General features: G+C 39.0%; 1 protein-coding gene and 1 pseudogene across 2 annotated transcripts in view; both read left to right on the top strand.

Moving 5' to 3' along the window:
* LOC310648221 (uncharacterized protein) overlaps positions 1 to 26791 on the top strand; it is a gene marked incomplete at its 5' end in the record, with an annotated part of 797336 nt that overhangs the window by 348532 nt on the left and 422013 nt on the right. The window lies entirely within an intron of this gene.
* The window catches only part of LOC310648298 (histone-lysine N-methyltransferase EZH2-like), a 237098-nt pseudogene that overhangs the window by 61623 nt on the left and 148684 nt on the right, over positions 1 to 26791 (top strand). The window lies entirely within an intron of this gene.

Raw genomic sequence — 26791 nt, 5'->3', positions numbered from 1 at the left:
TTTTCATACAAAAAAGGTAATAGTTGATCCATAAGATATTCAGAAAAATTACTTTCATCATTTGGTACATAAAGTCCAACTACTATTGATTTTATTCCATTACGTTCCATTTGCACAGCTACAAATCTACCATACTCAGCTGATAAAATTAACTTAAATTGGGGTTTTATATACAAAGTGACTCAATTAATCTTTTTTAGTCCAGCTGATATAAATTCCTTCCCTAATTTTTTATTTCTTAAATATTTCTTATCTTGTAACTTAATGTGTGTTTCTTAAAGACAGATTATATCAATATTGAGTTTCCTCAAATAATGAAATATTTTGGGGGGCTTAGATGGGGCATTTGCCCCATTAATATTCCATATTATAAACTTAATTTCCATCCATGGATAAAATAGTAAGTTCCTGTATGGACATCTGAGCCACATCTTCTTTTTCAGTATCAACTTTTTGAGGTTGATCTACTTCTAGTTGCTTGTCTGTATCCATTTCTTCAGCTGGGTCCAAAATTAGTTTATATTTGATCAAGAAGTCCTTGGCTTTTTCTATAGAATTCAGTCTGAATCTTTGCTCTTGATAAGTGAATATCACTCCTTGAAGTTTGTCCCCTTGAAGTTTGTCCCAACGGAAGGGAATTTTTCTCTTCTTCAGGATATCAGTAAGGAGGGAATAAGCTTTCCTTTTTCTCAAAGTTCTGACAGGGATTTCCTTCAAAACAATTATATCCACGTTTTCCATTCTTAGTTTAGATTTGAAGTGGCAGTCCAAAATGTAGTCTCTGTTTATTCTTAAAAAATGGACTAAAACATCTCTTGGTAATTTTATTGTGGTGGCAAATCCGGACTTTACTCTATATATTTTATCCACTTCAATGTCCAATTCCTTTTCTTCCCATTTAAATAATTGAGTCAAAGATTTAATCATCCTTGATCTAATATCCTCTCCAGACAGTTTGGGAACTGTTTGAAATCTTAACTGGAGTTGTTTAAGGTGTAATTCCAAGAGAACCTTCTCATCCAAATCTGCTTCATACGGAACATTTTTTTCTCCACTTTATGTTCCAAAATATCTGCTTTATCCTTTATCTGTTTAATATCTCCAGTTAAATGATGTATCTCCCCATGGAGTTCCTTTGAAAGTGTATCAAGTTTTAATTCGAGCTTTGTTCCCATTGCCTGGATTAATTCATGTGTTTTAGCTTTATATTCATCCAAAATTGCTCTTAGAGGTTCAGCTTCTCCTGATCCCCTTGGGTCAGCCCTCTTCCATGTAGTCATGGTCCCAAAATATAACTAAAATTTGAAAATTAAAAATGTATAACATTAATTCAGTTTGATTTAGTGCAGATATGTCAAACTCGCAAAGTCACGTGACATCACGCAACATATCGGGACGGTTTTGCCATTGCCGGCAATGGGGTGGGCGCAGCTTCCGGATGATGCATCCGGCCCATGGGCCGGCAGTTTGACACCCCTGATTTAGTGAATAGAATATTATTACTGGAAACTAACAATATTGCAGTCTTTGGCTCCCTCGTGTGGTCAAACAACACCACTATAATATAAGAAACAGATATTCCATTACAGACAAGTAGCTTCTCTAATCAATGCCACTAAAATCAGAACTCCCCCCGCCCTCAACAGAGTCACAGCACCATTTAAACAGTCTTTGTTCTAAAACCAAAGTCAAAGTAAGTTCAGCAGAGACACCTTAAAGATAGTCAAATCCTCCAAAGGATTTGGAGGATTTGACAGAACAATTAATCAGTGGAACAACCTGCCTCCAACACTGGAAATTTTTAAGAAGAGACTGGACCGCAATTTGTCTGAAATGGTATAGGGTTTCTTGCCTGAGAAGGGGGTTAGACTAGATGACCTCCAAGGTCCCTTCCAACTTTATTTTTATTATTATTTTTATTATTATTTTTATTATTATTTTTATTATTTTTATTATTATTATTATTATTATTATTATTATTATTATTATTATTATTATTATTATTGATTATCGCACAGTCAGCCAGATGTTCAGACTGGATTTGACATTTTTGTCTACCTATCGAGTCCTTACCAAGGACCTGGGATAGGCAGATGTGGATGTTTGATGGTATTACAGTTATCGTTGCAGGATGGAAGCAGTTCCTAGTAAGGCCGCCTTTTGCAATTGACTAATAGTGAATTTGTCAATACCAATGGTGTTCAAGTGGTGCTCCAGTTTTTTTGGGATTGCACCTAAGGCTGCTGCTGCTGCTGCTGCTGCTGTTGTTATTATTTAAATCCAACAGTTTTTGAAGTAGTTTCCAAAGTAATTTCCAGCTTCTTTACTTGGTTACACCAAGTCCTCCCATCCTCACCATGTTAAAATCACAGAGCTTCAGAAATGATGATGTTTCATCATAAAGGCGAAAGCAAGCTGCAGCCAAGAGAAGCCACTTTGAAGCAAAAGGTAAAAGGGCTGGTTCTTCTATGGAGAACTTGCTTCTTGGTTGCCCTGCCCCCAGCCAGAGACTCACCCGATTATTTCTTCAAGAAGCTCTCCCAGAGCATCTAGCCATCTGGGGGAGCAAAAGGGTTGATTTCTAGAGCTTCTCCTTTCCCAGGGAAGTTTTTGCTGACTTAGAAACCAGCTCTAAGTATAAAACGGTAGAGAATTGGTATCAGACCAAGAAAGGAAAGGTATTAACAGGTTGCCATATTTGCACTGGAAGAAATGGTGGCGAGGCCAGACTGGTGGACTTATGGCCAAATAATATATTTCAATCATGGTGACCCTATCTTCAAGTCTAAAGAGGAGTTAGAATTAGAAGGAGTTATCTGCCATTGGTTTACATATCATAATTGAAAGAGAGATTTAAATTAGATAAAAAGAGTTATACATTTGATTTTGTGAAAAATGAATTGGATATCCTACTGTGTGGTAGTGATGAACATATTTCTAAGCTTTATAAGCTGTTATTGTATTTGAATTTGGAGAATGAGTATATAAAGCATTGTATGATTCAGTGGGCAAAGGATTTTGGATATAATGTAATGCTTGAACAATGGGAGAATATGTGAATGAAAGGTTTAAAAGTCACATTAAATTATAACTTAAAGGAATTTTTTATAAGATGATGTATTGTTGGTATCTAACACTGGATGAGTTGTCAAGAATGTATAAAGATATTTCAAATGAAATTTGGAAATGTAAATGCAAAGAAGGAACTTTTTATCATTTATGGTGGACATGTGATAAAGCAAATAAATATTGGAGTAGGATTTACATCTTAACACAGAAGATTCTTCAAGTGAACATAAGGATAAAACCAGAAACTTTTCTTTTAGGGCTTATGGATAAAGACCTTGAAAAAAAATGGAACTTTGATCTTATATATGTTGACGGCAGCAAGATTACTTTATGCACAAAATGGAAGGACACTGTGATTCCCACAGTGGTTGAATGGGTGCAACATTTGGTGGAGTTAGCAGAGATGGCTCAATTGACTGCTTTTTTATTTATATTCATTTTTATTTTTCCATTTCTTCCACAAACAAATCAACAAACCGCAATACATACCGCAATACATAGATACATACCCATAAGTTTGGGTGCTGCAGCATCAATTTACTGCTTTGATTAAAGAAAAGAATACAATTTTATTTCTATTTGGAAACTGCTTTTGGACTTTGTGCTTGAGGTGGAAAATAAATGAAACTTTGATTTTGGGTTTTGCTGATTAGAAAGGTTTGCTGTTATAGAAATGACTAGTACATACTATTATATAAAAGTAAAATGTTGAAGTTTCATGTTGTTATCTTATTCTACTGCACCAAAAGTAGTTGGAAGTCAATGGTTTTTTTTCTTTTTCCCTTCTACCCTACACTTTTCTCTCTTCCCCTTTTCCTCCCCTATTTTACCTTCATCTTTCATCTTTTTGTATTTTATGCTTTGTTAAAATTAGTACAATTTTGAATGAAAAAAACAATAGTGCATAATGCAGGCCATGGCTATATAATATCCAAAACATCTGGCAGGCAGGCTATCCCACCTCCTTTACATGGATGATCTGAAGCTGTATGGAAAAACACCATCTGAAATAGAATCGCTGCTCAACACTGTGTGTATAATGGGGAAAATAGTGAAAACTGAGGGAACCAAGATGCCTTATAGAAGTGACATCAAGAGTCTGGATGAAGACCATCACTACAAATACCTTCAAGCTGACAACATCAAGCACCCTCAAGTCAAGGAAAAGGTTAAAAGTGAATACATCAAGAGAGTGAAGAAGATCTTAAATTCCAAACTCCATGGAGGAAATACCATCAAGGCAATCAACACATGGGCAATTCCAGTCCTTAGATACACAGATGGAATAGTGGACTGGAGTCACACAGAACTGAAGGCCCTGGATAGGAAGACTAGAAAAATAATGACAGTGAATCATGCCCTTCATCCACACAGCAATGTTGACAGACTCTACTTACCAAGGAAAATGATTGAGCATGGAATGTTGCAAGTATATCAAACGGTTGAAGAAGAAAAAAGGTCATTGGAAGAATATCTGAATGACAGTACCTGGAATACTGCATCCAGTTTTGGTCACCACGATGTAAAAAAGGTGTCGAGACTCTAGAAAGGGTACAGAGAAGAGCAACAACGATGATTGGGGGACTGGAGGCTAAAACATATAGGGAATGGTTGCTGGAATTGGGTATGTGTAGTTTAACGAAGAGAAGGGTGAGGGGTGACATGATAGCAGTGTTCCAATATCTCGGGCTGCCACAAAGAAGAGGGAGTCAAGCTATTCTCCAAACCACCTGAAAGCAGGACAAGAAGCAACAGATGGAAACTAGTCAAGGAGAGAAGCAACCTAGAACTAAGGAGAAACTTCCTGACAGTTAGATCAATTAACCAGTGGAACAACCTGCCTCCAGAAGTGGTGAATGCTCCAATACTGGAAGTTTTTAAGAAGAGACTGGACAGCCATTTGCCTGAAATGGTATAGGGTTTCCTGCCTGAGCAGGGGGTTGGACTAGATGACCTCCAAGGTCCCTTCCAACTACTACTACTACTACTACTTCTTCTTCTTCTTCTTCTTCTTATTATTATTATTATTATTATTATTATTATTATTATTATTATTATTATTATTATTATTATTATTATTATTATTATTATTATTACCAGGAAGGCCTACTGAGTACTTGGAGAGACCAAACTGGCCTACAAGAAAGACCAAATGAAGAACAGAAAAGAAGCATGGGAAGACAATGCATTACATGGCCAGTACATTAAAAAATATAGGGAAAACAGATAATAAGACCTGGCAAGAGACAGAGGGGCTTATTCTGGCTGCAAAAGACCAAGCCTTAAGAACAAATGCATACAAAGCCAGAATTAAGAAGACAGCAATAGATAGCAACTGCCGCCTCTGCAAAGAAGCTGAAGAAACAGTGCATCACCTAGTTAGCTGCTGCAAGAAAATTGCACAGATTGACTACAAACAATGGCATGACAAAGTAGAAACAATGGTGCATTGGAAGATCTGCAAGAAATATAATTTGCCTGCAAGCAAGAACTGGTGGGACCATAAAATAGAGAAAGTCATAGAAAATGAAGAAGCTAAATTGCTCTGGGACTTTAGAATGCAAACAGACAGGCACCTGCCACATAACAATTGTTGATTAGCAAGACAAAAAAGTCTGTAGCTGGAGGAGCTGGAGACAGCAGAATAGAAGAGAAAGAACTGGAGAAGATAAAATACAATGACCTGCAAATAGAAATAGAATGACTGTGGCAAAAGAAAGCAAAGGTAGTACCAGTAATTATAGGCACACCTTGGGTGTAATCCCAAAACAACTGGAACACCACTTGAATACCATTGGCATTGACAAATTCATCGTCAGTCAATTGCAAAGGGGATCTTTGCTCAGAACAGCTTATTGTTGTGATTCAGGGTCAGCCTGTGGGTTCAGCAGTTGGGTCGGACGATTCAGAGGAGGAGGAGGGGGTGTTGGAGAGCCTGCAGAGGACAGCCCTGAGGCTTCGCAGAGCCCTCAGCCAGGCCCCTCTCATCTGGTCACGACGCAGACCCAGCTGTGTGAGCCTGACAGCGTGGATGAAGATGACCCACAGCTGGCCCTCTTCAAGGACGCCCGACGCAGGAGGCAGTCAATCAGGAGTAAACAGAGGAAGGCAATGGGGTACCTCAGAAGGAGGCAGAGAGAAGCCACACCTTGAACTGTTTAAAAGGGGAATGTGTGGGAGGGCTGGTTTGCTGAAGGCAACCGTTTGAATAGCTCCTGTTTCATGGTTCGTGTTTTGGTTTTGCTCTGTTTGCTCTGTTTTGTGTCAATAAATTTGGCAGGCTTAGTTCCAGTCTCTTGCCTTTTTGTAAAGGGGTTGTCCCTGCCTTTTCTGCAGGGCCGGTAGTAGGCTGGTACAGAACACTTATATCCTGCAATACAATATGTCTAACTCCATCAAACATCAACATCTGCCTATCCCAGGTCCTTGGGATGAACTCGATAGGTGGACAAAAATGACAAATCCTGTTTGAACATCTGGCTGACTGTGCATTGATTCCTCATGTATTTTATATGCAGTCCAAGACAATTCCTCTTCACTCAGTGCAGTGCAGGCAAGCCAAAAGTTTGGACATCCATGGCTTAAACCATATTTTGATGCAGTCTAAAATCTCCTTGTTCATAATTTTGCTGTTCAACTTATGTGCAGGAATTGTTTCCAAACCCATAATTAAAAAGAACTTACTGTTCAGTTCACCTGCTTCTATCATTTTCCAAGTTTCACAAATGTAGGCAGCTATATAAAAAATGTCTAATCTCCATGCTAGTCATTGCACTGCCCCCCAGTGATATTCTACATTTAATTTCAGGTCCAGTGTCTCCTGTTTCATCAGTTTTAAAGCAAAAGAAAATGAAGTCCTGGACTAGCTCTGTTTTTTGTTGCTGAGTTTTATCTTTCTGTCACCGTTTCCAGTTGTCATGGCTTTAGTGATATTTAAATGCAATTCAGCCTTTTCCTTTTCAGCTTTCACTTTTGGGATAAGTTTTATTTTATTTTTTATAATATATTTTATTGATTTTTTTAACATAATCACCTTAATATTTGGTAAACTGTGTTGTCTGGGTTTACATTTAAAAACATTCACTAACAGTTAGTTTCTATGATCTATAATCCACATAATAGCTTTACTTGATTTCCTCTTTTTCCCATAATGTTCTCTTTTGCTAACCTTAAGTTAATACAATTCTTGTTGTTTTGGTAGATAACAATTGGGTATAAATTTTTTTCTAATATTTCTACAGATAGTCACATCAATATAATATTTCTTTTCTATCTAGTCATTCTGCTTGCCTAGTCATAGATCCTGTTTACAGTTCTTGTTTACATTTGTTTTTCCCACAATGTTCAAGGCATTCTTACTGGTTAAGATTTTCTCAAAGTTAATTACATTTAAATATTTAAGTCTATTTTTCTCATGTATGCCATCCCAATACTTTTAGCTTTCTTAAGGAATAAATAGGACTAAAAAAAGAATAAGAGTAAAGAAAAATAAAAAGATAGTATACTACTTAAATTACATGTTCCTCCTGCTAAGCTAATACATATTTATTTCCAAAAGTTTTCCGTTCTTTTTTACCATAATTAAAATATGTTTAATCTTTAAATATTCCATTTAATAAATCTAGTCATCTAGTCTTTTAACTCTTATTCAAGACATTTTTTATCCATTGTAGTTTTCTTAAAGTCAATCACATTTAAATATCTAAAACATTTCCTTTATATAAGCCATTCCAAATCTTTTATATTACTCATATCAAGAAATAAAATAAGAGAAAAGAAAAAGAGAGTATTATGTTATTTGAGGGGCTCATCCCTCTTAAAATAAAATTCATATCCAAAATCTTTCTATTTATTTAACCATATTCAAAGAGGTATTTCTTTTTTAAATATTCTCTCTGATAGATCCCATCGTCTATTTTCTTAATTTTCACTTTAGCCTTTTTCTTTTGCCCAGTATCTTTCTTAATCAATATGTTCTGCTGAATCAAAGAATATTTACATATTCTTGTAGGTGTTACTGTACATATAAAAGGTAAGTCAAGTACAATATCTTTGTAAGAGGTATTTGCCCTTTCATAATAATAAAAAAGTTGGAAGGGACTTTGGAGGTCATCTAGTCCAACCCCCTGCTCAGGCAGGAAACCTTATGCCATTTCAGACAAATGGGTGTCCAATCTCTTCTTAAAGACTTCCAGCGTTGGAGCATTCCCAGCTTCTGGATGCAGCTTGTTCCGCTGATTAATTGTTCTAACTGTCAGGCAGTTTCTCCTCAGTTCTAGGTTGCTTCTCTCCTTGGTTAGTTTCCATCCATTGCTTCTTGTCTTGCCTTCAGGTGCTTTGGAGAATAGCTTGACTCCCTCTTCTTTGTGGCAACCCCTGAGATATTGGAACACTGCTATCATGTCCCCCCTCATCCTTCTCTTCATTAAACTAGACATACCCAATTCCAGCAACCGTTCCTTGTAAGTTTTAGCCCCCAGTCCCCTGATCATCTTTGTTGCTCTTCTCTGTACTCTTTCTAGAGTCTCAACATCTTTTTTACATCGTGATGATCAAAACTGAATACAGTATTCCAAGTGTGGTCTTACCAGTGTAGTGTAAAGCAGTACTAACAGTTATTATTATTATTATTATTATTATTATTATTATTATTATTATTATTATTATTATTATTATTATTATTATTATTATTATTTATTTATTTATTTATTTATTTATTTATTTGACTTATATACCGCCCTATTCCTGTAGGACTCAGGGCGGTTTACAGGGCAGTTAAAATCATAACATCCTAACATACAAAAATTAGAAAAAGTTACAACAATTAATTAAATTTAAAGTCCAGAATTTAAAAGTTAAAAACATTAAAAACCAATTAAAAACCAGTTAAAAACCCCTCAGTCTAGGCCCGACAGCTCAAAGAGCCAAGTTTTCAGGTCCCGGCAGAATGAGCGGAGGTCGGAGGCAGTCCTAGGTTCCATCGGAAGCTGGTTCCAGAGGGCAGGCGCACCCACAGAGAAAGCCCTCTCTCTGGGAGTCACCCGTCAGCTATCCTTCACCGGCGGTACCCTAAGAAGGCCTTCCCTGTGGGAGTGCAAAGGACGATGGGAAATTGATGCCGGCAGCAGGTGTTCCCTCAGATAATCTGGACCCAAGCCATTTAGGGCTTTATAGGTCATCACCAGCACCTTGAATCTCACTCGGAGGGCAACCGGAAGCCAATACAGCTCGCGGAGAAGAGGTGTTACACGGGAGTATTGGGAAACTCCCATCACAACTCGCGCGGCTGCATTCTGCACCAGTTGAAGTCTCCGAGTGGTCCTCAAGGGCAGCCCCATGTAGAGAGTTAATGTGATCTTGATTCTATCCCTCTGTTAATGCAGCCCAGCACTGTGTTGGCTTTTTTGGCAGCTGCAGCACACTTTTGTTACTTAGTCAAAATTAGTGGACCAGGGGAATGCTGTACATATACTTTACTTGGACTTCAGTAAGGCATTTGATAAAGTAGATCACAACCTACTACTTGATAAGATAGAAAAATGTGGGTTAGATAGCATCACCACCAGATGGATTCATAGCTGGCTGACCGGTTGTACTCAGCGTGTGGTCCTCAATGGAACTGCATCTACATGGAAGAAAGTGTGTAGTGGGGTGCCCCAGGGTTCTGTTCTGGGCCCAGTGCTCTTCAACATCTTCATCAACGATTTGGATGAGGGGATAGATGGGGAACTCATCAAATTTGCAGACGACACCAAGCTGGCAGGTATAGCCAATACTCCAGAAGATAGGCTTAAAATACAGGAGGATCTGGACAGACTCGAACACTGGGCGCTATCTAAAAAAATGAAATTCAATGGTGAAAAAAGTAAGGTTCTACATTTAGGGAGGAAAAATCAAATGCACAGGTATAGAATAGGTGGTACCTTGCTCAATAGTAGTAACTGTGAGAGGGATCTCAGAGTCCTAGTAGACAATCACTTCAATATGAGCCAGCAGTGTGCTGCAGCTGCCAAATAAGCCAACACAGTGCTAGGCTGCATTAACAGAGGGATAGAATCAAGATCACGTGAAGTACTAATACCACTTTACAATGCCTTGGTAAGGCCACACCTGGAATACTGCATCCAGTTTTGGTCACCACGATGTAAAAAAGATGTTGAGACACTAGATAGGGTACAGAGAAGAGCAACAAAGATGATTGTTGGACTGTAGGCAAAAACATATAGGGAACGGTTGCTGGAATTGGGTATGTGTAGTTTAACAAAGAGAAGGGTGAGGGGTGACATGATACCATTGTTCCAATATCTCAGGGGCTGCCACAAAGAAGAGGGAGTCAAGCTATTCTCCAAACCACCTGAAAGCAGGACAAGAAGCAACGGATGGAAACTAGTCAAGGAGAGAAGCAACCTAAAACTAAGGAGAAACTTCCTGACAGTTAGAACAATTAACCAGTGGAACAACTTGCCTCCAGAAGTGGTGAATGCTCCAACACTGGAAGTTTTTAAGAAGAGACTGGACAGCTATTTGCCTGAAATGGTATAGGGTTTCCTGCCTGAGCAGGGGGTTGGACTAGATGACCTCCAAGGTCCCTTCCAACTTCTTCTTCTTCTTCTTCTTCTTCTTCTTCTTCTTCTTATTATTATTATTATTATTATTATTATTATTATTATTATTATTATTATTATTATTATTATATTATTATTATTATTATTGAATGTAATATTAGAAAATCAATAAAATTTGTAAAAACAAAATTCCAGAGAATAGCTGGAAGAGATAAGAATGCCTTCTTAAATGAATAGTGCGAAGAAATAGAAGAAGACAATAGAATACGGAGGACCAGAGATGTCTTCAAGAAAATTGGAGAGATGAAGGGAACATTTCATGCAAAAATGGGCATGATAAAGGACCAAAATGGCAGGGACCTAACAGAGGTAAAAGAGATTAAGAAGAGGTGGCCAAATTACACAGAAGAACTATACAAGAACAAGCTTAACTTCCCTGATAACCACGATGAGGTGGTCACTGACCTTGAGCCAGACATCCCAGAATGTGAAGTGAAGTGGGCCTTAGGAAAGCTGAGCAACAACAAAGCTAGTGGAGGTGACAGTTTTCCAGCTGAGCTATTCAAAATCTTAAAAGATGATGCAGTAAAAGTGCTACACTTAATTTGCCAGCAAATTTGGAAAACTCAACAGTGGCCACAGGATTGGAAACGATCAGTTTACATTCCAATTCCAAAGAAAAGCAGTGCCAAAGAATGTTCAAACTATCGCACCATTGCACTCATTTCACGTGCTAGTAACGTTATGCTTAAAATCGTACAAGCTAGACTCCAGCAGTATGTGGATCAAGAACTACCAGAAGTACAGGCAGGATTTCGAAGAGGCAGAGGAACTAGAGATCAAATTGCCAACATACACTGGATCATGGAGAGAGCTAGGGAGTTCCAGAAAAACATCTACTTCATTGACTATGCCACAGGTCTGCAACCCGCGGCTCTGGAGCCGCATGCGGCTCTTTCAGCTGTCTCCTGTGGCTCCCAGTCCTCTGCCATGTGAGGTCCCCCCCAAAAAAACTGGGACTAAAAAAGTTCAACCAATCAATTCAAATATGCAGGGTAGGTGCATATCTCGCCTTGGCTCCACTCTTCAGTCAAACCTTGTTCTGCGCATGCGCGCATGTACGCACATGCGCACACATTTTTTGCGGCTCCCAGTTTTTCCTTTTGTGAGGGAACCGGTTCCGAGTGGCTCTTTCACTGTTTCAGGTTGCTGACTCCTGGACTATGCTAAAGCCTTTGATTGTGTGGATCACAACAAACTGTGGCAAGTTCTTAAAGAGATGGGCGTACCAGACCATTTATTTGTCTCTTGAGAAACCTATATGCGGGTCAAGAAGCAACAGTGAGAACTGGACATGGAACCACTGATTGGTTCAAAATTGGGAAAGGAGTCCGGCAAGGCTGTATACTGTCGTCCTGCCTATTTAACTTATATGTAGAGCACATCATGAGAAAGGCAGGGCTAGATGAATCAAAAGTTGGAATTAAGGTTGCCGGAAGAAATATCAACAACCTAAGATATGCAGATGATACCACTCTAATGGCAGAAAGTGAAGACGAACTAAAGAGCCTCGTGTTGTGGGTGAAGAAGGAGAGTGCAAAACTTGGGTTGAAATTTAACATTAAGAAAACTAAGATCATGGCATCCGGCCCTCTCAATTCCTGGCAAATAGATGGGGAAGAAATGAGGTAGTGACAGATTGTATTTTCCTGGGCTCCAAGATCACTGTAGCCAAGAAATTAAAAGACGCTTGCTCCTTTGGAGGAAAGCCATGGCAAATCTAGACAGCACACTAAAAAGCAGAGACATCACTCTGTGAACAAAAGCGCGTATAGTCAAGGCTATGGTCTTCCCAGTTGCAATGTATGGCAGTGAAAGCTGGACCATAAACAAAGGCTGAGGGGCCAAAGAATAGAGGCCTTTGAACTGTGGTGCTGGAGAAGACTCCTACGAGTCCCTTGGACTGCAAGGAGATTAAACCGGTCAGTCCTAGAGGAGATCAACCCTGACTGCTCTTTAGAAGGCCAGATCCTGAAGTTGAAACTCAAATACTTTGGCCACCTAATGAGAAGGAAGGACTCACTGGAGAAGAGCCTAATGCTGGGAAAGATTGAGGGCAAGAGAAGAAGGGGACGACAGAATGAGGTGGCTGGATGGAGTCACTGAAGCAGTAGGCGTCAGCTACCAGAAGATGGTAGAGGACAGGAAGGCCTGGAGGAATGTTGTCCATGGGGTCGCAATGGGTCAGACACGACTTTGCAACTAACAACAACAATAGTCTAGTTTTCTGTCTAAAATTGCATTAAAATCTCCTATTAGGCAAATGTTTTGGTATTCCATTTACAGTGTTTTCCTGTGTAGTTTTTGATAAAATTCTTCTTGTTTATTATTTAGTGCATATATTGCTACCATCAATATCTGTTTTTGATTTATCATTATTTCTACCATTAAAATTCTTCCTTCTTCATCTGAGTAGACTTGTTTGGAATCCAATGTCTCTTTAATGTATAAGGCTACTCCTCTTTTCTTTTGATGTGCTGATGTAAAATAGCTTCCCAATTTTTGGACATTCCAGGAATTTATGTTTTTTTATATTTTTCTTGGAGGCAAATTTTATCCATTTTTAATTTTTGTAATCGTGTGAAGATTTTTTTCCTTTTTGATGGGGAGTTCAATCCATTTATATTCATTGTAATAATTCCAGTTTCCTTCTCCATCTTATTTACTTATATTTAGATTTTATTCTCCTAATGGTCTCTTTCTCTTTCTGTTTTCTTGCCACTCCCTCTCCTTCTTGATCTGTATTTTCTTTTTCTTCTTCTTCGCTTTGTATAGCTGCCTCTTCTGTTGCTGTTTTTTATATTCCCTATCTGCTTGTGTTTCTTGCGTTTTTACTTCAAAGAAGATTGCATGTCTCTCATAAAATTCTGTTGCCTTATAGATGGAGTCCAATCTATATCTTTTGGAGTTCCAGTTAGGTAGTTAAGAATACTTGGCTCCTAGTTTCATAATAATTCTCTGATTATCAATAAATCAAAATAAAAAATATATTAGATGGTGAGTCAATAAAGCAAGTAAATATCTTTCCCTACTTAGAGGTAGTTTTCTCTGAGACTGGACCTCACAGTTAAAGGAGCTCACTTAGAGCAGGGACACAAGGGAATCTACTCCTTAAACTAAAAAACCACAGTCACCCAGGTACACTAGCCCCAATTATTAAAGTCTATAAGGCCAAGATCATCCCCATTCTCTTATATGGAACTGAAGTCTGGCGCTTAAAACAAACCTCAATACTAGAACAAACACAATCACAGCATTTGAAAAGCAACTTGCATGTGGATAAAAGACCTTCAGGTGCCGCAGTTAGAGCTGAATTCAGAATGCACACAATTTGTTCCCTGTCCAAAATCAGGGCATGTAATTATTGGACTAAAATCAATGTTGTGGAAACAGACAGATTACCAAAATTATGTCTGAACAGACAAAATCTCAATCAAAGGCCTCGTGGTATGCACAACTGATAAACTACATCTGTGGTCTCCCTTTATGTTATACAACTGGAGAGAAAGCCAATAAGATTGTGGCACAAGGAATCTTGAATATAGACAGACATAGCCAACCTCAGCAAGGTTGGCTCACTGAAATAGTTGAGCCAATATGAATGCACCTTCAGAATTGCCAAATATCTAAAAACAGAAATGTCAAAACATCTTAGGGAGGTATTTACATGCACAAGATTCAAGCAGCTAGATACAATGGTTAAATACGGACAATTTAACCACGTTCCTTATAACGAACATGTTTACATTTGTGGAACTCCAACAATAGAAGATCTAGCACATATATTATTTGAGTGTCAACTGTATAATGGGTGACTGGCATCTTGGATCACACATTAGACAAACAAACTATTGGGTCCCTCTTATTAGAACTACATATTTTAAGTGCAGTCAAAACCTAAAAATCACATACAACATGGCCCTTTATCTGAATATAACTGTCTGGCTGAGATCTACATATGTGGGTCTGATTGGAGTTAAATTGTAGGGGTGACTCAGAAACATGATATTGCATTCCTTATTTATCCCTTTTATTTTTTCCCTTGTACTTCACTTTTACATATCGTTCTATTGTGTCATGTTTTCTTTTATTCTGAATGATTTAATTTTTAATTTGATATGGCCTATGGCAGGGGTGTGAAACTAAATTTCATTGATGGCCACATTGGCATTATGGTTTCCCTCAAAGGGCCAGTTGCATGTAAGACTGATGACTCACAGCGGCTGGGTGGGCGTGGCCTGCTCGATGCCACTCACTGGGCGCGGCTGACTCGACACAGCTGGGTCAGGACAGAACAAGTCAACGGGATGGAGCTAACTTGACATGGGGACAACTCAGTGCCCCACAACCTCACCTCCCCAAACTGCTGACCGCCAAGTGCGCGCGCACACACACACCGCATTCCAAGTTTGGGGATTTTTATCCACAGAGAAAGGAGGTCCTTCTCCCCAAGCCCAGGCATGATTGGCAGTTTGCTAGCTCAGATGTGGATAAAAGTCTCCAAGCTTGGAATGGGGTGTATTTGTATGTGTGCGTATGTACGCACAGCACGCCAAAGGAGACGTTCTTCTCCCAATCCCAGACATTGTTGGCGTTTCCCTGTCCGGTGCTCCCTTCCAGCAAAGCAGAGGGTGGAGGACAAGGTTGCTGTGTGAGGAGAAAGTTTGCAGGAAGCAGTTTCCTCCAAATCTAACTTCTGCCTTGACAGATCTCTGGAGAGCAAGAGGAGGTGGCAGGGGAGCAGCACTCCCCAGTCCTGCACGAGGGAGGGAGGCTGGCCTTTCTTGAAAGGGAATCCATTTCCAATTGGGCATGGTAAGGATGCTGGCTTGCTGGCTTCCCTCATGCAGCTCCCCCGCCACCCCCTCCTCCTCTCCAGAGATCTTTCAAGGCAGAAGCTGGACTTGGAGGAAACTGCTTCCTGTAAACTTTTGCCACATCAGCATTATGATTGCCCTCAAAGTGCCAGCTGCATGTAAGACTATTGTATCATATTAATTCAAGGAGTGTATTGTCTAAGCCGTGGGCCAAACAGGATTAACATTTCAAATATAAACAAATAAATTATTTCAAATAAATCTGCAAAAACAAATTTAAGACAAAGAAAAAACATAAGCTTTTTAGTTCTTTTTCTCATGATGTTTTATCCAAGCCGGATGTTTAGCATCTTTTCTTGGCTACAAGTTCATCCATGTTTCGGGTTAGGTTCTGAGCTGTGGAAACTCTCAGGATAGAGCGGAGGTGTGCATCAGTGAGAAGACTTCTTTTTTATTATTTTTTATTGCAAATTTTATTATTTAAAACTTTGGACAAGGTGTTAACGGTCTGACATTCCTTCTTGTCTTACATCATTTTTGTGTTTTATATACATATATACATTTTATGTACATATCATTTATATACAATTATACAATATTCAATCTTATCAACCACCTTATTCTAGTAATGTGTGAAAACAGCATCCTGTATATCTCTATTGAGACCTTCCTTTCTGTTCCCACCATAGGTAAAATTCCAAATTTTGTAATAATCTGACTGATCTTTATTTTTTATTTCCAAAGTTAACTTGTCCAATCATTTTAGTTTTACCCTTATTTATTTTCAGCCCAGCAGCTTCTCCATATTTATCTAGTTCTTCCAACAGTTTCGGTCCCGATTGTTGTGGATCCTCCATAATAAAGACCAAATCATCCGCGAATGCTTGAAGTTTAAAGATTTCTTTTTTAATTTCTAATCCTTTTATATGCGGTTCATTTCTAATTATCCTCATTAGGACCTCTAGCATCAGTATAAATAGTAATGGGGATAAAGGGCATCCTTGTCGTGTTCATTTTTCTATTTGAAATTTTCTGGTTACTTCCCCATTTATTATTTTAGCTTCCTGATTAGAATATATTGCCCTAATTATGTTTATAAATTTTTCACCCATATCCATATACCTAAGTTGTTGATGTATAACCACTTAACGTTATCAAAAGCCTTCTGAGCGTCTAACAATAATAACGCCATTTGTTGTCCAGTATGTATTTCGTAGTATTCTAGCGTATCCAATATTATCCTAATGTTGTGTTTAGTTTGTCTTTTGGCTAGAAATCTGTTCTGATCCACGTGTATGAAATCATTTAAAAACCTTTTTAATTGCTCAGCTATAATTGTTGTAAATATCTTATAATCAGAGTTAAGTAAAGATATTGGTCTATAGTTTTGGATTGATGTATGGTCCGTGTTGTCTTTTGGGATCAGAACAATATTCGCCTCTGACCATGACTTTGGGATTTTTGCTTCATCCAGGACCACGTTAAACACTTCCAATAAAGGTTGTCCTAAGATGTTTTGTTGTTCCTTATAGATTTCTGTCGGAAGGCCATCAGGACCTAGTGCTTTATTATTTTTTTGTTTGTTAATGTCCGTAATCACCTCTGTCATCCTAATTTCTTCATTCAACATATTTTTAATTTCATCTGTAACTTTTGGTAGCCTTGCTTTTTTGAAACATTCCTCCGCTTTCTCATTTTCCTGGTTATCTTCCTTGTATAGTTTCTCATAGAATTCCTGGGCTATAATTTTTTTCTCCTCTTCTTGATAATGTATTCTCCCTTTCTCGTCTCGTAATTTACTAATCCAACTTTTCTCCTTTTGTTTTTTCAATTTGTGTGCAAGCCATCAACCAGGTTTGTTTGCATTTTTGAAGAAGTTCTGTTTTGTACGTCTTATCTGTTGTGCAAATTTTTCTTTTTCTAAGATGTTGAGTTTATGTTTAATTAAGTCAATTTGTTGTTTTACATTCTTTTTTGTGGTTCTTGTTGGAGTATTGTTTCTAATCTTTTGTATTCCTCTTCTAACATTTTCTGTTGTTGTTTTTTCTCCTTATTCTTTTTCGCTATATATGCTATAGCTACTCCTCTCATAATTGCCTTAGCTGTGTCCCAATGATTTTGGACAGAGGTGTCTTCAGTTTTATTTTCTTTAAAAAAGAAGTCCAATTCCCTCTCCATCTTTAGTCTGAAGTCATCTTCTTTTAATATTGATCTTTGTATAGTACATCTAGATGTTTTTTTGGACCCTTTCCAGCTAAATTTCACAGGATTGTGGTCTGTCCAGGTGCTTGTCTCTATACACACATCTTCGACTTCAGAGTTAATTTCCCTTGACATCCACACCATGTCGATCCTAGACCACGAGCTATGTCGATTAGAGTAGTATGTGTACTGTCTTGTCTCACGATTCCTTTCTCTCCATACAGGTGAAACTCGAAAAATTAAAATATCATGCAAAAGTTCATTTATTTCAGTAATGCAACTTAAAAGGGGAAACTAATATATGAGATAGACTCATTACATGCAAAGCAAGATAGTTCAAGCCGTGATTTGTCATAATTGTGATGATTATGGTATACAGCTCATGAAAACCCCAAATCCACAATCTCAGAAAATTAGAATATTACATGCAATCAATAAAACAAGGAGTGTACATAGAACAATATCGGACCTCTGAAAAGTATAAGCATGCATATGTACTCAGTACTTGGTTTGGGCCCCTTTTGCAGCAATTACTGCCTCAATGCGGCCTGGCATGGAAGCTATCAGCCTGTGGCACTGCTGAGGTGTTATGGAAGACCAGGATGCTTCAATAGCGGCCTTCAGCTCTTCTGCATTGTTCGGTCTCATGTCTCTCATCTTTCTCTTGGCAATGCCCCATAGATTCTCTATGGGGTTCAGGTCAGGCGAGTTTGCTGGCCAATCAAGCATAGTAATCCCACGGTCATTGAACCAGGTTTTGGTGCTTTTGGCAGTGTGGGCAGGTGCCAAGTCCTGCTGGAAAATGAAGTCAGCATCCCCATAAAGCTCGTCTGCGGAAGGAAGCATGAAGTGCTCCAAAATCTCCTGGTAGACGGCTGCATTGACCCTGGACTTAATGAAGCACAGTGGACCAACACCAGCAGATGACATGGCTCCCCAAATCAACACAGACTGTGAAAACTTCACACTGGATTTCAAGCATCTTGCAGTGTGTTCCTCTCCATTCTTCTTCCAGACTCTGGGTCCTTGGTTTCCAAATGAGATGCAAAATTTGCTCTCATCAGAAAAGAGGACTTTGGACCACTGAGCAACAGACCAGGTCTGTTTTTCTTTAGCCCACGTAAGACGCTTCTGACGTTGTTTGTTGTTCAGGAGCGGCTTGACAAGAGGAATACGACATTTGAAGCCCATGTCCATGATCTGTCTGTGTGTGGTGGCTCTTGATGCACTGACTCCAGCCTCAGTCCACTCCTTGTGAAAGTCCCCAACACTTTTGAATGGCCTTTTCCTGACAATCCTCTCCAGGCTGCGGTCATCCCTGCTGCTTGTGCACCTTTTTCTTCCACACTTTTCCCTTCCACATAACTTTCTATTAATGTGCTTTGATACAGCACTTTGGGAACATCCAACTTCTTTTGCCATTAGCTTTTGAGGCTTTCCCTCCTTATGGAGGGTGTCAATGATGGTTTTCTGCACAACTGTCAGGTCAGCAGTCTTTCCCATGATTGTGATTCCTACTGAACCAGACTGAGAGACCATTTAAAGGCTCAGGAACCCTTTGCAGGCATTATAGCTTAATTAGCTGATTAGAGTGGGACACTTTGAGCCTAGAATATTGCACCTTTTCACAATATTCTAATTTACTGAGATTGTGGATTTGGGGTTTTCATGAGCTGTACGCCATAATCATCACAATTATGACAAATCACGGCTTGAACTATCTTGCTTTGCATGTAATGAGTCTATCTCATATATTAGTTTCCCCTTTTAAGTTGCATTACTGAAATAAATGAACTTTTGCACGATATTCTAATTTTTTGAGTTTCACCTTTATGTCCTGAATGTTTAGGTCTTTGGCCAATTTAAAAAAGGATCTTGGTAGTGTTCTTCTTTTCCTTTTCCTGATCTTGTTACCCTTGTAATCCAAATTATTATCAATAATAGCATTAAAGTCTCCTAGCACACAGATCTCGTCGTAATCTATATCACGTATCTTACTATGTAATGTTTTAAAAAACTGTTCTTGATTTCCATTCGGGGCATATATTTCTACTATCACTACTTTCCTATGGTTTATTTCTACCTCTACTATCAATATTCTACCTTCTCTATCTTTGTAAATTTGTTTAGCTACCAGTTTCTCATTCACATATAATACCACCCCCCTTTTTTGTTGATCTAATGATACAAATATATTTCCTAATTTTGGCTGATCTAACAGGTGTTTTTGTTGTTCTTTTATATGAACTTCCTGAATTGCTATTATATCTAATTTTTAACAAATAAGTTTATTAAAGATTTTCTGTCTTTTCATTGGCGAGTTTAAACTATTATTATTCAGTGACAGAATCCTGCATTCTTCTCCCTTTATTTTACTTATATCTGGGTCTTGTGCTTCTCGTTGTGCGGATATCTTTGTTTCTTTGTCTCTGCCTTCATATTTCTCTGTAGTCTCTCCAGATTTATTTCCTCTATCCTCTGTTCCTAGTACCTTCCCTTCTATAGCCATCTGTCTTGCATCCGTTTCTCTTATGTCCCCTCCATCTTGGTCTTCTACTTCATCTTCATTGTTAAAGTGGAGCATATAAAAATCTTCTGTCTTGTCTATCGAGTCTAATCTATACCTTCTATCTTGCCACGTGACTAGAATGCCTTCTGGAGTTAGCCATCTAAAGTTCACATTGTATCTAATCAGTTTCGATGTCAAAAATTGGTAGCCTCGTCTCAAGTCTCTCATTCTTTTAGGTATTTGTTTGAGAATTGTTATTTGTTGTCCTCCATAATCTAGCGGCTCCTCTCTTGATCTTTGTAGTAATTCATCCCGGGTCGAGTTTTTAACCAATCTCACATGTACTTGTTTCAGAAGATTATGTCTCCTCGCATAATTAGTATGGACCCTATACGTCTCATCTATTTCCGCCAACATTTCATCTTTTCCTATGCCTAGTGCTTTCGCCATTAAGTCCGCCATCATGTCCGGCAAGTCTTCACCTTTTTTTTTCTTAACATTTTGAAAGCGCAGATAGTGGGCGGCTTTCTCCACTTCCAGGAAGATCACTGTTGTTTCGAGCTCTCTGTTTGCCCGGATTACAGTTTCACTTAAGTCCTCTTCCTTCTCCATTCTTACTTCCATTTCCTGTAATCTTTGCTCATTTTTTATTAATTGTTGTTGAATCACCTCAAATTTACCATCAATCGCTTGTATTTTTTCCTTGAGCTCACCAGTATCATTTCTCACTTGACCTATCTCTTTCTTCATCTCTTTTTTCATCTCTTCATGGTTCTTAGTCATTGCTTCTTCCATATTTTGCAGAAGGGCTTGTAGATCTTTAAAGGAGTTTGACCTTTCCCTTTGTAGCATGTCGTCAATGGACTTCTGACTAGAAGAGCTTGAAGACATCCCTAACCCCTGTGGTGCTGCCCTCTTTCCTGCACTGATCTTTGTTAAGTTCGGTATGCTTGTCATATTTAACCAGATTTTTGTAAAAATACTCTTTATGGGGTATTTCCACCTTCTTTTCCCCCCCTCTATCTCCCTCCACCACTACCTCCTTTTCTATTTCCTAATTCGGGGGAGATATATCGAAATCAACAGCCACCCGATCCTCTATCTCTAATTTATTGTAACTCTTATAATATTGATAAATTCAACCAAACCCCTACAAATGCTTAATTCCTTTAACCTTAAATAAACCTTTATCAATATATCAATTAAATTATATATATATATATATATATATATATATATATATATATATATATATATATATATATATATATATATATATATATGGATCTTTGGTTATTCGGGTTTTTCCCCGCGTAGAACTAAAGGTGTAGGGGCGACGTTTCGACGGAATCCCATCCGTCATCATCAGGCTGGAGGCTTCTGCTTCCTTCTTCTGGGAGAAGCATGTGGCTGTTTGTTCCTCTTTTTTTTAAACTGCCAGAGGGGGTGTGTTCTGTGGGTGGAGGTTGCTCTGATTGGGTGGGGGGAGTAAGTGTGTTCTGATTGGGTGGGAGTGTGTTTTGAATGGTGGGTGTGTTCTGATTGGGTGGGGGTGTGTTTTGAGTGGATGGGCTGGTCTCAGCTGCCAGCCTTAGACCTGAGCTGGTGAGTTGTGCTGCTTTTGTTCGGCTTCGTGTTTGTGGTGGTGCCATGTTTTTATAGTGGGTGTCAGTTTGCTTATTGTGTGGTTTGGAGGGGTTTAAAGTGGCTGATGTTGCAGCTGTGGTTGCAGCCATCCACTCAAAACACACCCCCACCCAATCAGAACACCCCCACCATTCAAAACACACTGCCACCCAATCAGAACACACTTACTCCCCCCACCCAATCAGAGCAACCTCCACCCACAGAACACACCCCCTCTGGCAGTTTAAAAAAGAGGAACAAACAGCCACATGCTTCTCCCAGAAGAAGGAAGCAGAAGCCTCCAGCCTGATGATGACGGATGGGATTCCGTCGAAACGTCGCCCCTACACCTTTAGTTCTACACGGGGAAATACCCGAATAACCAAAGATCCACATGCGAACACCCGCGAAAACCTCAGAAAACATATATATATATATATGTTAGTAATTTACACACACACACACACACACACACACACACACACACACACATATATATATATATATATGTGTGTGTGTGTGTGTGTGTGTGTGTGTGTGTGTGTAAATTACTAACAGAGTTAAAGGAGACTGAGATGCATTTCTGACTCTTTAGTCTTCATCAGTCAGCCATACCCTTCTGAGATTCGAACCTGGGCTGATTGCATATTAGGCAGTGTTATTTACCTCTTGAGCCACAGGATCTCTCTCGCTCTGTTAGCTTTCTGCAAGGGGAGATATGTGTCAAATGTTAACTATTTAGATTACCTTGCTAGGCCCCAAACATGGGGCAAATCTTTATTTCCTGTTTTCAGCCTATCTTGAAGGCCATCGAACAGGCTGTAGTCACACCGGACAGTTCATATATATTTGTGTAAATTCTGTAAACTGACAAATAGACATCGATGCTGGGCGCTTGCCGCCTCCTCTTCATGCACTCAGGGGGCGGGGCAGCCCCTCGCTGGCCCTTTCCCACCAAAGCCACCTCCTTTTATATCCTCTCCTCTCCCAGGAGCGCCAATCAGCTGAAGCCCAACGCTGATCCTGGTGCCTCTGCAGAGCCCCGAGAGTCTTGCAGCTCCAGTTGTCTCTCCCTCGGGCTTATGCGACACTGCCGCCACTTCAACTCATTCCTCTCTGCCCCGCTACCACTTCGTGTACCACCTGCCAATTGGCAAAGTACCACTGGTGGTACGCGTACCACTGGTTGAAAAGCCCTGGTCTGGGCTGGACAGGTGCTCACTTACCATTTTCTTGCCTATCTTAACTTGTGTTTATAATCTGTTTTTTGCGGTACTGTTTTTCATAGGTTGGGCTATTTTTTCCCTTTGTGTAAAGACGGATGCAAAAGATGAGTTAAACAGTTCTGCTTTCTCCCTGTTGCTTGTCACCTTCTTGCCACTTTCTCCCAATGGGCCAATCATTTCCTTGACTTTTTTCTTGTTTTTTACATGTTGAAAGAAGCTTTTTTTTGTTATTTTTTACTTTTGTCGCAAGCCTTAGTTCATTTTGAGCCTTAGCTTTCCTCACTTCATCTTTGCAGGCTCGAGCTATTTGCTGATATTCTGCCTTAGTTATGTGCCCTTCTTTCCACTTTTTATACTTGTCTTTTTTGTCTTTCAATTTTGTTGAAAATGTTTGTTGAAAATCTTTTTCTTTCTTTTTCTCTCTGTTTCTCTTATCATTTCTTGTCTCTCCAGTTCTAGTGTTGTTTCTGACATCTCTGCAGTCCATTTTGTCCACTTTTTTTGTCCTCAAGTTTGTTTTGTGGCCTTAAAGTATAAGTTGTCTTTTCCAAATCCAATATTTCTTGTGAATTTTTTTCCACTTGGGTTAAATCATACTTCTTTGTTTTGTTAGGTTTCATCTTTAACTCTCTATCTTCAAATTTGTGTTCAGTTATCTGTTTTGTCTGCTCCTTCTGGTATTTTTTTGTTGTAAAGTTAAATTGGAGATGGATTGGTTTATATTTTCAAAGTTATTTTGGATTTCTTTGTGGTTTAAAATCATTGTTGTTTGAGTTAGTTGCAGCATATCGTATATCTCCTGTTGAAAGGTATTTGTTTTTTCTTGATAAGTTCTTTCTGCAAGTCTCTGTTTTTCCATAATAGCCAAGAATCAAGGTTTTTTTTCTTTGCAAATAGCTTTGGAGTCACAGTTAAGTACATATTTGTAATCCAGGTTTTTTTTACATAGTTTTGTAATTACAGATAGTCCTCATCCTCAACTTGCAACCACAATTGGGATGGGAATTTTCTGATGCTAAGCAATGTAAAGTTGTAAAGTGCATCTACTTAGTGACAGCAATCCAGATAGTCCTGGTTGCCGTTGTTAAGTGAATGCCACGGTCATCAGGTGAGGCAACTTCCTGTTGGCTTCCCACAGTCAGGTCAGTGGGGAAGTCTGCAGGAAGTTGCAAGCAGCAGGCACTGCCGGGTGGAAGAAAGAGTGAGGAGGTACATGGGAGGGTAAGTAAGGGTGTTCAAAGGCCTCATAACCACTTGGATTTTCAGCCCCAGAGTCAAGAGGCTTCTGAATTTTCTCCATTCTGGCTGAAAATCCTATGTTGCTAAAAATCCTGCTTGTATTTTGCTACAGACCATTTTCAAACAGTCCCCAGAGTGTAGAGGGAGTCCTTGCAGCAGGTGGCAGCAGCTTGTGACCTTCCCTGTTGGCTTCCCATTGACTTTCTGGGAAAGCCAGCAGGGAAGATTACAAATGGGTACCACATTATTATGGGGCACTTGGCAACAGGTCATAATTGTCAACAGGTTGCCAATTGCCCAGGTTTCAATGACTTTTCTGCGGGGGTGCTGCAATGGCCATAACTTTGGTCATGGGTCATAAGTCCATTTAGCACCGTCGTAATTCCATATGGTCCCTGAATGAATGGTTGTGTGTTGAGGACTACCTGTACTGCTATTCGTATTGATTTAAGCAATTCTGATAGAATTTGATGGATGCTTTTGGTTCCAGGGCTTTTCGTTTTGGCATCTGTTTCAGTGTCAGTGTTACTTTGTCTTCCAATATATCTGGGTGTCAGGTTCCCAAAACCTGTGTGTTTTCCTTTGCATATATATTCTACTTTTGGGGCCTGCCATTCTGCCAGGGGGAGGGGGAGCTTGGGATAACTTTTGTTTTCTATTTTCCCTCTCCTGCCTCCATCCTTGAGAAAGGAATGCGTCTCCCTTATCAGGGAGACGGTTACAGAGAAACGAAAGCTGGAGACGACCTTGAGATGTGCGCCAACTGTGCCAGTTACCCATACATCATACCACCTGTGGATTGGCTGAATTTCAAATGGACATTATGACTTTGATGGGAGGAGGAATATTGCTTGCTTAACTATACCGTTTGTGTGGAATTTTCCCCAGATCTCACCTTGACTTCCCTACTGTCACTGACCCCAAATAAAAGTATCTTTTTGAAACAATGCCTGTTTCAAGAGTTCTGCTTTCTTGGGTGGTTAGTTGAAGTGGGTCATTACACTGGATCTGCTTCATATTTTGGTTACAGGGTTGAAGAACATTGTATACAATTATTCAGTGTCTATTTTTGATTTGCTTCTGATTATCTTTCCCATCCTTGCTGGGGTTTTTGTATGCAGCGAATGGTGGCTGAGATTTTTCAGGACAAAAATATCTGTCCTTTTTGGCTTCTTTCCTTTGTTTCTTTGCAATGCTCTTTCTTGTAATTTTATTTCTCTTTTCTAACTTTACAGTGAAATCCCACATTTAGCCACCTTGCTTCATCTTTGCTGCCCATAGCTTTAACTTTCCTTCTCTATTCAGCTATTTGGATAGGGTCTTCAGACAACCATTTGCTTGTTTTCAGTGGTTCTTTTTTATTTGGACTTTTGTTTATGTTGTTTTCCAGTTTCCCCCCATAATTCATTTTGGTTACTTTTCTACAAAGTTAAGTAATCTGAATATGTTACTTCAACTGCATATTCTCAGGGTAATGGTTTAAAGACTAACCAGCTGATGTAATGTAAGGTGGAATGACTCAGCAGGTGTCTGTATCCCTTTAAGACCCTGACTATAAAAGGGAATGCTTTTGCTGCTGTGATCTCTCTTTCTCTTGTCGGTTTCCTGCTGTAACTGCTGTGTGTTGGAGTTTGCTGTATTACCAAGTGTATGTATTTTGTTTCTAGTGTATATTGTAGATAGTGTAATATAAACCACCATTTAATATAGACCACTGTTTACTGTGTTTACTCCTGGGTTATCTCAGCACAATAAGACTGTGCATGCTCTGACACATATAGAGATGAACTTGTGTTGAGATATTTACTGGTTACTGTGTTCTTTTTGGTGTTGCAGAATATGAATTCGAAATAGACTTGGCTACAACTACTTGACTACAAGTAGTTGATCTGAGCCACAGTCTGTACCAGGTAAAGTTTTAACAGAGGTATCTGTGACTTCTGTAAGAAAACACAATTGGCTGAATAATATATAATTATTTGATTGTCATACAGTCCTTTTGAAGATGTCCATGTATACAAGTGGTGCTTGGATTGAATAAACTATATACTGGTGAACCTCTTCTGATTTTATTGACGAAACTGTACAAGTGGTCATCTGCTTCATTTTTTTCTCCTAAATCAAATTTGCCAATTTCTGTTTCATTTTGTCTCTAGTTTTGCCATTGAAATCCCCCATGAGGTATATCTCTTTTCAGTGTTTGTTGTGGGGCTTCTTAAATGTCAACATAGAACTGTTCTAGTCCTTTGGATACATCTGCTAGTGCATAAATTTAGAAAACTCTGGCATTCACAGGTTTATCTTAGTTTCTAATAGCCATTACAGGTAGTCCTTGACTTAGGACCACAATTGAGCCCCAAAATTCTGTTGCTAAGTTTAAGTGAGTTTTGCCCCATTTTATAACCTTTCTTGCCACCGTTGTTAAGTGAATCACTGCAGTTAGTAACATGTTTGTTAAGTGAATCTGGCTTCCCCATT

The sequence above is a fragment of the Vipera ursinii genome (assembly GCF_947247035.1).
Source record: "Vipera ursinii genome assembly, chromosome: W".
Classification (NCBI taxonomy): Eukaryota; Metazoa; Chordata; class Lepidosauria; order Squamata; family Viperidae; genus Vipera; species Vipera ursinii.
This window is presented reverse-complemented; position numbering and strand designations above follow the sequence as displayed.